The sequence below is a fragment of the Sceloporus undulatus genome, chromosome 2, assembly GCF_019175285.1.
Source record: "Sceloporus undulatus isolate JIND9_A2432 ecotype Alabama chromosome 2, SceUnd_v1.1, whole genome shotgun sequence".
NCBI lineage: Eukaryota > Metazoa > Chordata > Lepidosauria > Squamata > Phrynosomatidae > Sceloporus > Sceloporus undulatus.
This window is the reverse complement of record NC_056523.1, coordinates 167668727-167684020: the sequence shown is the minus strand read 5'-3', so window position 1 is coordinate 167684020 and position 15294 is coordinate 167668727. Positions and strand designations below refer to the sequence as shown.

Genomic DNA, 15294 nt, shown 5'->3' with positions numbered 1-15294 from the left:
TGCCAAGACAACACTCATGACTTGGTTCCTTTTTTTCCTTTCCTTTTAAATGACCAATGTGTGTGACTTCAAGGATAATTTTTGGCCTTGTTTCAAATTATGGGACTAGAAAATTTCCCGCAGCTGTAGTCTCCTACCTCGTGACCAGTGTGCATTTAAATCCAGCAACTGCAACATGCAAAACTAGGTGCTTTAATGAACAGCTGATGTGGGTTCCTATATCTAACCCTATAGCGCTTGTGATTTAAGCTTTGTCACACAAAAAGATAGCATACATGAAATCCCACTTTATATTTTACTCTCCCTAGTTGATGCAAAGGTGCATTGCAGAATAATTCAGCGATCTGAATAATATAATAATGAACTAAGGGAATTTGCTAGAGCCTGGTAAGATCAAGCCCAAAATTTCCTTCGAAGCCAAGATGACCAAACTGAGGCTGTTGAACTCTGGCCACATCATGAGGAGGCATGACTCATTAGAAAAGACAATAATGCTGGGAAAGGTAGCGGGAAGTAGAAAGAGAGGAAGACCACATGCCAGATGGATAGACTCCATCAGAGAGGTCTTAGGCATGAATTTGCAGGAACAAAGCAGAACAGTAGAAGACAGGGGGGCTTGGAAATGTCTCATCTATGAGCTGGGGTGGTGGTGGCTTGAGGGCAGTTAACAACAACAACAACAACAACAAAGAAAATCCTTTGAAATTTATTAAGTGGCAGAAAAAAATGACAACTTCGATTAAGGAGAAATCCTTGATGTATTTTTTAGAAGACGGGGAAATATTTATTTCTTAAATGCATTCTTACTGGAGTCATCTATTGGTTCTAGGTTTCGTAAAATGAAACGAGCTTGCTTATATCATAGTAGTATTGTGTATGGTCAACCTTCTGTATACACGGATTTTTTATGCACCGAATCCATTATCCATGACTTGAAAATATTTTTTAAAAAATTTAAAAATTCAAAAACCCAACTTTGATTATCCCAGTTTATATAAGGGACACCATTTTACTATGCCATTGTGTTTAATGGGACTTGAGCATCCACAGATTTTGGTATCCAGGGGGTGGGGAGGGTCCTGGAACCAAACCTCGATGGATGCCAAGGGACCATTGTACTATGAATCAAAGGAAGTCTGGTAGGAGTGGGATATAAGCATCCATTTCGGGGAGAGGAAGTCAGAGAGTCTGTTAGTTTTTGTTAGGTTATTTGTGTTATGTTAGGATTGTTGTTGTTTCTTTCTCTTTGTTTGCAGTTTTTGTGTGGCAGTTTTAATCATATATAGGGCTCATTCCCACTTACATTTAAACCGGTTTGGGATTCGCCTTCGCTCCGTATTGGTAAATTCCAAAAGGTTAGTCGTTCCCACTATGAAAGTGGATTTTTTCATTATGTCCTTGTAATCCCTTCTTTTTTGGCACAATTGTTGTTCCCACTAATTTGCGCCGCTGCAAAATGCATGTCAATCATCTGTGCGTCATCAGTGACATAAGCGGCAGCCTGGGCTCTGGGTAGGCAGAGGTTTATGGCACACACTGGGCCTCTCAGCTGGGCATCATTTAGGACAGTGATGGCAAACCTATGCCACGCATGCTGGAAGTGGTACTTCACGCCATTTCCTTGGGCACGGGGCAAGGAAGAAGGCAGAGGAGGGATGCACGTACCTGCTCCTTCTCCTCCCTGCCTTTTCCTGGTCTCCAGCTGTTTCTCCAAGACAGCTGGAAGACAGAAAAGGGCACTCTGGAGAAGGAGCCAGAGGATTGCACCTCAGGCCCCTCCTTGCAGCCTTCCCCCGGCCTCCAGCTGCCTCTTCAAGAGAACTAGAGGTCGGGGAATGGGCAGGGAGAGAAGGAGCGACCGGCGCGTGCCACTTGCTCCTCCCCAGGGACCTTTGCCGGCCTCCAACTGTCTTGGGAGGAACAGCTAGAAGAAGGGAAAGGTCCATGGGGAGGGAGGCAGGGGACGTGCCCAGCCACCTTCCTCCCCACTTACCCTGCCTGCCCTCCAAGTGTCCCCAAACGGGGCACTTGGAGGGCAGGCAAGGTCCGTGGGAAGGGAGGCAGGGGGCCTGCCCATTCCTCTTCTTCCCCTTTTGCCTTTCCTCGTCCCCAAAGGGCTCCAGTTAGCCCTTTAGGGTGAGGAAAGGTCCAGAAAGAGGAGGACTGGGGCCGTGCCCATGGTTCCGCTCCCTCACGGCCCTAAGAGACAGCTGGGGGGGGGCGGGAAAAGGGCAGTGGGGAAGCCATGCACCCTGGGCCAGAAGCCCCGCCCCAGCACACAGCCTCATCCTAAGGGGTTAGAAGCCACACCCCCTGGCACATGAACCTGAAAAGGTTCTCCATCACTGATTTAGGAGGTGTTTCCCCCAAAGAGATGCTCAGAAGCACAGTGCTAAAACCCTCAAAGGGCTCCATGGCATTTATAGATTTTTTAAAAAATAAATTGATAGAAGATTTGATTCATTGGTTTATTTATTTATTTATATCCCACCCAATCACGAAGAATCCGGGCGGGTTACAGCAGTAAGAAAAATACATCACAATAACAATAGAATAAAAATAACATAACAAATTACAATAATAATAAATAGCAAGAAGAATGCATAGCAAATAACAACAATAATAAAACTGCATAACAATTGACAGATCAAATCAATATAACTCAAGATTAATCCCCAGAATTAATCTTCTGTGAATTTGTTTTTTAAAAATGCACCCATAGGTCACACCACAGGCACAAAGGCAGCGCTGGGGGGGGGGATGGTGGATCTACCAAAAACTGAGGAGGAATGGTAAACACCCCTCTGTCATTAGTCCCTCCCCTCTAGAATGATGCGATTCAGATTCGTCGTTCCCACTTGTTGAACACGCTCCAGAATCGATTCTTTCCAAAAGAACCATCAAAGAACTAGTGTCAGGAAAGAGTGGGGTTTTTTTTGCATTTGCCTTGCCTTATCATGATTGAAACTGATCATACTAGGATCAGAACCGGTTTCAGGTGGGAACAATGGTCATATAAACTGATTGGCAATTGCTTTAAAGCATAGTGGGAACGAGCCCATATATGATTAAATTATATTTCTGTTTGTTGTTGTGTTATTTGTTTTTAATAAAAATGAATAAAAAGAAAGAAATTCATGGTTTGCCATAAGTCAAAAGGCAACTTGAAGACACATACACACTTTGTTAACAACACTATCACAATATTGTGGTGGAGTAACTTTCTAATGTATTTCTAATGTAAATATTTCTAATATTTCTAATAATATTTCTAATGTAAATTTACAGCGCTTTATAAATAAAGGTTAATGATAATAATAATAATATTAGCCATTTCTGACCATTTTTCAATTTACTGTAGAAAGTTTTTAAAATAAACAAATGGCTGTGTTAATTTTTTTTAAAAAATCAATAACTTTAATTTTAAGGTGCTAATTAATGGCCAACAGCAAGACATTACCTTTTTCAATCCCATTGTGGTAGAAAGGAGGGATACAAATCCTTAAAATAAATAAATAGATAAATGTTCAAGCTCTAGATTTTATTGCCACTTATCCCTAAATGCTGGATGAGTTTGATATCTGATGAGAGCCCTATTCCCTCCCACTTATATTTCTTCTTTGGAGAGCACTCCCTTTGCTATCTTTTAGGTTAGTGGTCAAGCCATTTTTTTAAAAAATTGATCAAAATTTTAGTCTTGCTTGTCATCCTTGACATGTTATTTATTAAGTCATTTTATGCTGTCATAATTCTACAGGTTCTAGTTTTAGGCCTTAAAATTTTAGGGCATAACCTTCACAAATCTGTTTACAGCATAAAATATAAAACATATTAAAATGTTTTAAACAGTTACAAAGCAGCAGCTTAAAAAACAGATGGACTTTCTAACATGTTAACAGAGAGCAATTTTAAATAGACACAATTTTAAAATCAGCAGAATGAAAATATTTTAGCCTGGCCTCAAACTGTAAGAGGACTAAAAGATTATAACAGGCATTTGTACTGGGATCAGAAACACAAAAACAGTCAAAACAATTGGTGCAAAATCGGTGTCATATAAAGGGCAAGAGTGATGTAGTCATTGGTGTGTTAGACTAAGCTTCTGGAGACCAGCGTCTGAATCTTTGCTCAGACATGGAAACCCAATGAGTGACCTTGGGCAAGTCACAATCTCTCAGTCTCAGAGCAAGACAAAGGCAAACCCTCTCTGAATAAATATTTCTAAGAGAATTCCACAAAAGGTTCATCTCAGGGTTGTCATAAGTTGGAAAAGAGCTACGCCGACCAACATATGGGTAGGTGGAAGCATTTACAATAGTTTAAATTTCCAAATCCAAATTACTTTCAAAGGGAGCTTTATGTAGAATTAAATGGAGTTGTCTGATTTTAATTGTTAAAACATCATATATCTAGAACAACTACTAAGGAAGATCAAGGAAGAAAGTGCAAAGGCAGGCTTACTGCTAAACATAAAGAAAACAAAAATAATGATCAGGAGGACCTATACAATTTCAACCTAGACAATTAGGAAACAGAAATAGTAAAGGAGTTCTCATACCGTGAATCAGACATTGATCATTACAGGGACTGCAGTCAAGAAATCAGAAGACGACTAGGAATTGGGAGGGCAACCGTGAAAGAACTGTAAAAGATCCTGAAGAGTAAAGATATACAGTGGACCCTCGTTATATGTTGGGGTTTGGTTACAAGATCCCCCGTGGATAACAAAATCTGTAGATGTTTAAGACATAGCAAAATGGTGTCCCTTATAAAAAACAGAAAAATCAAGGTTTGATATTTGATATTTGAAATTTATACTTTTTTGGAACATTTTCAAACTGTGGATGCTTGAATCCGTGTATAAAAAATCTGTACTATGAGCATGAAATCATAGAATTGTACAAGTCATTGTATTCCCCATCACCATGTACAAATGTGAGAGCTGGACAGTTAGGAAAATGGGTAAGAAGGAAGTCAATTCATTTGAGATGTGGTGCTGGAGAAGAGTGGTGAGGATTCCATGGACAGCCATAAAGACCAAATAGGTCCTCGAACCAATCAAGCCTGAAATCTCCCTGGAAGCCAAGACGGTTAAACTGAGGCTGTCATACTTTGGCCACATCATGAGAAGGAAAGACTCATTAGAAAAAAGTATAATGCTAAGAAAGATGGAGCGAAGTAGAAAGAGAGGAAGACCATAATGCTAGATGGATGGACTCAATTATGGAGGGTATGAATTTACAGGACCTAAGCAGGGCAGTGGAGGATAGGAGGTCTTGGAGATGTCTCATCCACAGAGTGGCCATGACAAGATCAACTCAAAGGCATTTAACAACAACAAAAGCTGCTTTATGGGTTCCTATTTGTACTAAAAGAGGGTATATAAATTATAATCAGCCCTCTGTATCTACAGATTCTTTTGCATGGATTCAAGCAACCATGGCTTGAAAATATATATATATATATATATATATAAATTCCGAAGAGCAAACTTTAATTTCACCATGTTATATAAGGGATACTATTTTACTATCCATTGTACTTAAGTGTAAATTGAACATCCATGGATTTTAGTATCCACGGGGGGGGGGGGGGGTCCTAGAACCAAATCCCAGCAGCTTCCAAAGGCCTACTGTACTTATAAAAAATGTAATCCTAACCTACCTTACATATATGTGGTGCAAATAATATGTGGCATGTAACATCTTTATGATCCATTCACAGACCCTCCAGCATTTCACAGATGAAAACTTGGAAAGGTATGGCCAAGCAACATCAGAATGTGATGAAGATGGCAAACATTATTTATGGGGAAGAACACTCAAGCTAAGAGAGGCTACAACAGTTTTCTTTTGCTTGAGCTTATTGGAAAGGGCAAAATTTTCCCCGTCTTCTCCTCCTTGCTGAATTAACTGTGTGCAAACTATTTTTGCACTTTGAACTCAGTTTGCAGCAGTTGTGAAGACAAAGGGGGAAAGTGGGAAGATTAGATTCAAATGAGGGCATTTTAAAAGCAGCTGAAAAAGTGGGATGACAGAAGATTAATCAGAACTGTCCATGTCAAACTGGGACAGTAGGAAGGTAGGCGGTCAGAAAACAATGAATATCTTAGGCCAGATTGAAATATCATTTTGAGTGTTGGACTATGACTCTGGAGACCAGGGTTTGATTCTCAGCTCAGCCATGAAACCCACTTGGTGACCTTGGGCATGTCACATGCTCTCAGCCTCAGGGGAAGGCAATGGCAAATCTTCTCTAAACAAATCTTGCCAAGAAAATCCCATGACAGGTTCGCCTTAGGGCCACTGTAAGTTGGAAACTATTTGAAGGTCACACAACCACAAGAACCCATAGACAGTATGGAGAGTATTTAAGTGCAATGACAAGCCAGAATTCTAGAGTATTTGGACTGGTCATTGGTGCTTGATTCCCAATCCCTTTGCTGGTATCAGAAGCAGTTAAACAACTATAGACCTTCTGTCCATGATTTCCTGTTATGTTTTAACCTAGCACAATGACAGGTCTCTCTCACAACAAGCCAGAGAAATAAGCTAGGGCATGCTCTTGGTGTATTTCCCTGGCTTATTGTTGCATCTGAACAAATCAGTATCTGAACAACTTAGCTTGCTCAACAATGGGTCTGATCCTACCTCATGCCTGCAGAATGCCTCCACCAAGTAATTCCCCTCCTGCCACCTATGGAAGTGCTGACGCTAGTCTCCTATGGTCATTTAGTGGCTGGGAAATACTGTATGGGCAGTGCCTGGTAGCTGGGAGGAGACCTTGGTCATCAGCACTCAAAAGCTACCTTCCATATTGCATGAGGTGGTACTGACTATCTCCTGCTGCAACATCCCCCAAATGATACACCCTAGTATAAACTCCAGGCTACACCAGTGTAGGTCACAAAGAGGATTCTGGCCTTTATCTCCTGAAAAATGTTCACTTAAAATTTGGCAGAGGAGTACTATTTTTTTGCACAGTCTTACTGGGTATTGAAGAATGGTGCTTTTCTTCAGGCCTGCTGTGGGAAACTCTGACTGATCTGGGGACACTTTTCTTCCCTTGGGTATACCTGAGGGGCCACATACTGTATGTCAGAAACAAAATGCAAACCAGGTGTAGCTGGAAGTCCATTACTTGTTTGGAAAAACTGGTATTTCAAAAATATTTTTTAAAAGTGCAATGCAATGTGACTATGATCCCTGAAGGCTTCCAGAAGAGACAAGTCATCTCTCCCTTTCTGTCAGAAAAACTGCATTTTGGAGACATTTGAATGGAACCAGAGGCCACAAAAAGAGCTTTAGAGGGCAAACTGCAGACCTGGAGGGCCGTACTTTGTCCACTGCTAAATTAGAAATTAATACCTTATGTGTAATATTGTGCATCATGGAATGCAAAGCATTGGTGATACTATGGAAAGATTCTTGCATCTTTGAAAATGCAAAGTATAAATATTGTTGTTGTGTCATTTCAAGACTTTTCCGACTTATGGTGACCGTAAGGCAAACCTATCATGGGGGTTTTGGGGCAAATTTCTCCCATGGCCATTTTTCATATTTATTTGAAATATGAAATATAAATTATGGGGTTTGCCATTGCCATCCTCTGAGGGTGAGAAAGGGCAACTTGCCCAAGGTTACTACAGGGGTATCCATGGTGAAGCTGCAATTTGAACCCTGCTCTCCAGAGACATAGTCCAATGCTCAAACTACTACACAATGCTGGCTCACACAATGCTGGCTCTCATAATTTAACTGAATTATTGTGTGCTCCTTTTCTTTCTTCTTATACATCATTATTGTCATTATCTTCTCCAGGATCAATCGACATACACTTGCAAGATAGGTCATAACACAGTGGGAGAGCAGAATATACATCTCATGTGCTTTTCCAGTAAAGGAGATTAAAAAATGGTAGGGCTGAGCAAGATCTCTTGTCCACCAGAGTAAGCCAGTTCTCTGTAAGATAGAACAATGACCTGACTGTATACTGCAACTTCACCTATGTTAAGAGAACATGGGCTGAGGTCTACAGCTTCACCACTTGCCTAAAGTCATAATTTTGGAATATTAATGGATGTTTTATTATGCCATTGCAAGAGCTCTTGAGAGTTAATCAGAATTTGGAAATACTGGAATATAGAGTTGGAGTCACCTCAAATGACACCTCAAACAATCTGCTGCCAGAGCAAGACATCCTCTGCTATAGCATAACTGATTGATGGCAAGGACAGCCCAAGCAACTTTGCTGCCTGAGACAAAATGCCCCTCCCCGTTCCATGTACCTAGCACTAGCAACTGCGATAGAATAGCACCCTCCACCATATCTGAAAGCAAGAGGGTAGTTTGGGAAATGAACAATCATTAAAATACACAGCATTCCACTACAAGAGAGGGGAATAGCCACAGAATGCAAAAGGAATGGCTGGCAGATGAGCCCTGCTGTACCCTGGCATTTGCCATTTGAGAAGATTGCCTCAAAAAGTGGTGGATTTCCCATCATTATCGATTTTTAAGCAAGAGGCTGGATGACAGTCCATTAGAGCTGGTGCTACTATAAAGCAGAGTGAGGCAATCTATTTCACAGTCAGTTTTTGCAAAGTCAGGATGGTCACTTGTTAAATTTGCCCAACTAGAATGTTTCCTTTTTACGCTAGGTCATAACCAACAACCACCAACAACTGTTTTCTTTCCCCCATGGGTCATCACTTCGAACATGACTGTGGGAAGGCTTCCAATACAGAGAAGCAGGCATAGAGGGGAAGCCTGAGGCCTCTGCCCCAGTCAAACTGTTCCTCTCACCCTTCACTGGGTCATTCTACCATCAACTACCGGATGAGAGTTCCAAAGCATCCATACACACACAAACCCAACAAGACACCACTAGGTAGTGATCTGTCCATGAAAATGGAACTATGCATTCATAGGTCTGCAGAGTCTAAGTGATCGGTACAGATCTATACTGAGAAATACTTACAGTACTCTAAAGTTCACCAGAGTGGCAAAAACTGTGGCCAGGTGACCCCTCTACCTACCTGCTCACTGTTTCCTGTATTAATGGGAATTTCATGCTGATTGTTTTTTTTTTTGTTATTATGTGCTTTCATGTAGTTTCTCACTTATGAGGCTAACCTATCACAGTGTTTCCTTGGTAAGTTGCTTCAGAGGGGGTTTGCCATTGCCTTCCCCTGAGTCTGAGCCTTGCCCAAGGACACCCAGTAGATTTCCATGGCCACTCCAGAGTCATAGTCCAACATCCAAACCACTACCATGCTGGCTCCTTAGTATTTAACGATTTTCTCCATGCTGTAAAAAGCCTGAGGCCTAAGGCTTTGATATTAGAAATTTCAGGCATTTCCCCCCTCTTTTGCCTGGGAGGGCCTCTCTTTATTGTCTTGAATTTCCTCAAATAAATATGGACAAATCAAGGAGACAAAACATTAATTCCAACTTACCCAGGAGTTTTTGTGGGTGGAATGGAGCAGACTTCGGCTGCCAGTGGTATCTCAGCAGGCCTTGGCGGAGGCTTCCTCGGATGAGAGAATTCTCTTGGGTACCAATGTCTGAGGTGGGGTTTGATTTTCTGGGAAAGATGGATTTATTGAAATCACCCTGGGCAGCTCTGCACGGGACTCAGGCGCCTTGCTTCAGATGGATTCATGGGTCTCCTTCCAGATGACAGTTCCAGCCCTCCTGGATCTTCCACTGTAAAAAGAACAGTGTTCCCAGATTGAGTCTGGAACTGAGCTCCAGTCAAATCTATCTGAAGGAGGCTGTTGGACTGAAGGCAGCTGGGAGTGTGTAGGGGTGGGTTGCGAGTGGGTCAGTGGGAGACAGGATCCTCTTTCCAGCCCCCCTCTTGTGCTTTCCCTCTTGCTGAAAGCAGCGGTTTGGCAAGCTCTGGATGTGGGAGAAGTTAAAAATGTTTCTTATTACTGCCTCTTCCTGCCTGGCTTTTCTCCACCACTCCCAGCTAATAAAGCATTTCCTATTGCAGAGCACAGATCTACACACACACACACACACACACACACACACACAAAACACACTCTTCCTCCCAAGCACAGCAGGGCCTTTTGCAATTGTTCTCTATGATCCTCTCTCTGCTCTAAGAGCAAAAAAGAAAAGAAAAATGAACAATCCCTATTGCCTCACCTTTTCTGGATTTCCTTCCTCTCACCCCTCCTTACTGCTGCCTTCGTTTTCAGAACTGAATTGACTAGTCAGGAATTGCATGGTAACCAAACCAGTTGCTTTTTTATCTGTCCAAGCCAGTAAAATCATTGTATCCTGTCTGGTAACTAGAAGTACAGACACTTGTAAAAACCACACAATAGTAGTTCCAGGTTTTCTGGTTCCCTTGGACACTGTTTGGAAAAGGTACTTTTTCCTTGGTTCAAAAAAGTAACTTTCCTAAAATCTACAATTGGTAGCTGCTATCAATGGGCCTCTTAATCTGCAAACTGACGGTCATCCTGGACAGCTCAGGCCTTGTTTGGTTTGCATCTGCACTACAGAAATAATCTGTTTTGACATCGCTTTACCTGCCATGGCTCAATGCATTATATATATATGGATGTATTTTAACTTGTTGTATGCTGCTTTGATTGCCTGGCAAAAAGCGGGATAGAAATATATATATATATATATATTGTGGACTTTAGGGAATTGTAGTTTGTCGCAGCACCAGTGCCTTGCGTCTAAACTACAGTTCTCAGAATTCCATAGAATTGAGCCATGGCGGTTAAAGCGATGTCAAACTTGATTATTTCTGCAGTGCAGATGCAGCCTCAGTGCTTAAGTGAAAAAGTGAGAATGACAGTTCTGTTGAGGCCCAGAAAATGCCTGACCTGTCAGCATCATCACCTTCTATAATACACAGATGGTGAGTAGCAACAGCACTGGAACCAAACAGAGCTGCTAGAAAACAATATAGCAGGTACCAGTGTGGTTAAGGCATACAGGAGTCCAAAGTTGCAGATGTACAAAAATTCTTTTTAAAAAGCCCAAGACAAACAATGAAAACCAAAACGAAACATCCTCTTGAGGATGTACTGATCAGACACGATTGTCTTGGAAGAAGACAAGCCCTCCCTTCAGCCACCATCTTGAGGGGAGAGAGAGGCAGGCTAGCTCCACCAGGCCTGCCTGGAAGAAGACCAGCCCTCCCGTCATCCAGCATCTTGAGGCAGAGAGAGGCAGGCTAGCTCCAAGAAGCTAAGCCCTCCCTCCAGTCCATCTGCCTTGGTCCAGGCCTCAGAGGTAGAGAAGACTGCTGGACCTCATCCCCTTCCCCACCACCTCTCCCTTCTCCTTTTGTGTCGTGTCTTTTAGATTGTAAGCCTGAGGGCAGAGAACTGTCTAATTAAAATGATTGTATGTACAGCACTGTGTAAATTTACAGCGCTTTATAAATAAAGGTTAATAATAATAATAATAATAATAGACAGGGAGGGGTTTGTCGTGTGGACATCATATAAGAAACACACACATACAAAAAAGTACGTGCTTTGCCAGTGAGCCTTGCAGCCAGGTAGGAATGAGTTCCCAAACTTTCATTCCACTTCATACGCAAATATCAAACATTCTTCTGTTACCGAGTATGGTTTTATATAAATTTTGGGTGCCATGAGGTCTGAAGCCATGACCCCTGACTGACCCCATTGTTAAGCTGCCATTATCCCAAAAGCGAGCAGACCACGTAGCCAGCAGTCCTTGCTAGGCATGGTCACAGGAAAAAAAGGTAGATTTAAACCTTTCAGCAGCAGTTTTGGGAGTTGCTAGACCGGATTCGAAAGATACCTGAAGCAGGAAGACAATAGCTATAGCTTCCTCGTTAATGAGCCAGTGATTAAATTAACGGCTCGACCATCAAGGTATTCGCTCCCCCTGAAAAGGTGCCAGACCTATGCTTTATGTATCCGTTGTGTAAGTTTCAGCTTAAAACAAAGATAAGTCATCAAGCCTTTTGTCCGCCAGGCTGCCATAGCCTGAGGTTATGTTTAGGGTATATAAGGACCTCGTTTCCAGCCCTTCCTTGGGCTTGTAGAGCAGTAAGTTCCAAGCCTGAGTTCCTCGCTTGTAGAGCATTTTGCTCCGAGCTTGCATTCCTAGAGCCTTGTGCTCTGCTGAAATCACTTGAGCGAAGCCAAGCTCACTGTCTTTTCAGGCCTCTAGTTAGCTTTGCCCGCTGGAACTCAGCTCCTAGCCACCGCGGCCGCCGCTTTCTTTCCCATTCCCGCGGCCATGTCTCACCATCCACCATTCCTCACATCCGACGTCTTGGAGAAGACTTCGAAGGTAAATATTCCTTACGGTGCCTCTCTTCCTCCCTTTACTCCCCGAACTCACCCCTCCCTTGTTATAGCATTGAATGTGTGTGTGCGTGTGTGATCCCTTTTGTTGTGTGGCTTTAATAAATGTTCACATTTTAATTGCACCTCCTTGGCATCCGAGTCTCTTTCTCTTTGGGGTTGGACTAGACAACCTCTGGTATACACATAGGGACACAACCCCGCTGTGTGCGTTGTTAGGACACGCCTCTCGTATAAATCCCCTAATTCGATCCTTCCTAACACTCCTCTACTAGTGCTGCTGACCTGGAAATCTGTCTTCTTGCCCAGAGACTGCAGGAGTTGGGGGGGTTGGGGGTACCATTTCATTTAATAGTCCTGGTGAGAAATCTGTGCCAAGGGCAAGAGGCCACCATCAGAACAGAATTTGGAGAAACTGAGTGGTTCCCAATAGGAACAGGGGTACCAAAAATAATGGCCACAGAAGAAATACATAAACTCAGTCTAGACAATAAGGAAATCAAAATAGTTAAAGAATGCCCATACCTAGGATCAAATATTGACTAGAATGATGACTGCAGTCAAGAAATAAGAAGAGGATTAGGAATGGGAAGGGCAGAACTAGAAAAGTTCCTGAAGAGTATATAGACAATTGTGGCGGGATACACACCGCCATATAGTATGTATTGTATACGTACTAGGGTTAGGAAGGGGCGGTGCTTCCGCACCCCCCTAACCCTAGTACGTATACAGTACGTACAAGATGGCGGCGCCCCTTCCACATGGGCGCCGCCATCTTTACGTACTGGACGCATAGCGTCCAGACGTGTCGTGGCGCCTATGACGTCGTGAATGCGCCTGCGGCGCCTCGCGACGTCATAGAGGCGCCGCAGAAAGAAGCTCCAAAATGGAGCTTCTTTTTTGCTCCGCGCAGGAGTCGCGCGGTTTGGCTGCTGCGGCTCCCGCGCGGAGCAAATGGCACCGGCAGGGGAGCGCCGCAAAGCGGCGGTTTGTATCCCGCCAAAGACATACAACTGAGCACCAACATTAGAATCATCCAGGCAACTGTATTCCCCATCACCATTTATGGATGCGAGAGCTGGACAGTAAAGGAAGTAGACAGAAAGAAAATCAATTCATTTGAGATGCGGTACTGGAGAAAAGTGTTTAGGATACTGTGGACAGCCAAAAAGACAAACAAATGGATCCTGGAATAGATCAAGCCAGAAGTCTCTTTGAAAGCCAAGCTGAACAAATGGAGGCTGTTATACTTTGGCCACATATTGAAAAGGTATGGATAACTAGAAAAGACAATAGTGCCAAGGTAGAGAGTAGCAGAAAGGGACACAGTTGCTCAGTGGTTAAGACGCTGACTCTGACAACTGCAGGATTAGAAGGTCAGCAGTTTGAGGCCCAGGTGCTGCATGACAGGGTGAGCTCCTGTCACTTGTCCTAGGAGATTATTGAACGTCATTTTTCACCCAATCCAGGCACGGACTGGGAATGGGCTTGAACGGGTGAAATGTGTGAAGTAAGGAAAGCTTCCGTCCTTCAAAATGGGTGGGCTAAGCGAGGCTGGGGAATGGCTTGTAGTCTCCAGCAGCACCAGTGATCTTTTGCTGTACGATAACACTCATTCAAGCCCATTCCTAGCCTGTGCCTGGATCGGGTGAAAAATGATGTGTGATAATCTCCCTTGTTGCTGCCAACCTAGCAGTTCAAAAGCATGTAAACGTGCAAGTAGATAAATAGGTACCACTTCAGTGGGAAGGTAACATCATTCCATGCAGTTATGCTAGCCACATGAGCACAGAATAGACTTTGACATCATTGGCTCTTCGGTTTTGTAACAGAGATAAGCACCACCCCCAACAACCAGACACTACTTGTCAAGGGAAATTTTATACCTTTTCTAGAAAATGAGAAAGACTTCATGCCAGATAAACAGACTTAGTAAGGGAGATTATAGGCATGGGTTTGCAGGACCTAAGCAGAGCAGTGGAGGGTAGGGGATCTTGGAAATGTCTCATCCACAGGGTCGCTAACAACAACAACAACAACAGTCGTAAAGAATAACATATTTATGACCTTTGTAAGTGGTGAAGTGGACCATTGCACATAAAACCTGGGAGAGGAAGCTGACAAACCATTCTGATATTTTCAAATTCTGAACTACAAAGTGTAGCTGGCAGCTCACTTTGCTAAGGCTAAAAAAGTCTCTATGATTTTACACATGTTGATTCAGTGTGAGAAAATGGCAAGTAGTTATTTTCCTTGTATATTCAAGGAATATACATGACATGGCAGGGACAGGGAAGAAAATCGTTGAAACCCAGTTTCCCTTCCAACGTTTCCTGTTGTGAAAAAATTGTGGAGCCAGACTCTTTTCAGAGATTGCTAAATCACCACAGATTGGTTTGCTAACCCATCCCCCCCTTTCCAAATGCAGGGTTTAATGCATATAATCTCAGTTCATCTGAATGTCACTAAGATTTAAAAATTGTTCCTTATCTTAAGCAATGGTGATTTCAGGCTCTTGGATGGGAAATAAAAGAACTTTGTTGAGTCTACATTCCTTGAATTCGAAATAAAGAAGTTTGATCTGATAACAGCAGATCTACTGCTGTGGAGGCAGGAAAAGGAAATCTCCTCCTTGCAGGAAATGTGTCTTGACTTGGAATACCTTTCTCTAATCGCATTAGCCATCTTTCTTCCTCCTTGGAAATGTGAGTTGCCCACCCATCTCTCATGGAGTCAACTGGCTTTGGTCTATTTCTGAATCCATCTTTCATTCCCACTATATTTGACAGTAGAAATGTGTTTTTCAGTATGAACTTGTGACATACAAGTTTTTTTTTCTTGACGTATCATGTCATTCCCCAAGGTTTCTTTATTATTAACTCAAGTATAACCCACAGCTCTCCAGAATTACAACACAAACAGAGTTAGGAGTCTCTGCAGTTCGACTCTTGACAGGTTTCTCGTCCATACCCAACAAC

At 42.7% G+C, this 15294-nt stretch overlaps 1 protein-coding gene across 2 annotated transcripts in view; it reads right to left on the bottom strand.

Annotated features, from left to right (window-relative positions):
* The window catches only part of ACVRL1 (activin A receptor like type 1), an 82030-nt gene extending 71820 nt beyond the window's left edge, over window positions 1-10210 (bottom strand). The window contains exons 1-2 of one of the 2 annotated variants that reach the window (XM_042454441.1): window positions 10158-10210; window positions 9458-9707 (exon numbers count right to left, since the gene is read on the bottom strand). The gene's annotated coding sequence lies outside the window, so the exon portion shown is untranslated. Of the gene's footprint in view, window positions 1-9457; window positions 9958-10157 lie in introns of those variants that run through there. The other variant, XM_042454442.1, reaches the window with a different exon arrangement.
* Between the last annotated feature and the right edge of the window lie 5084 nt (window positions 10211-15294).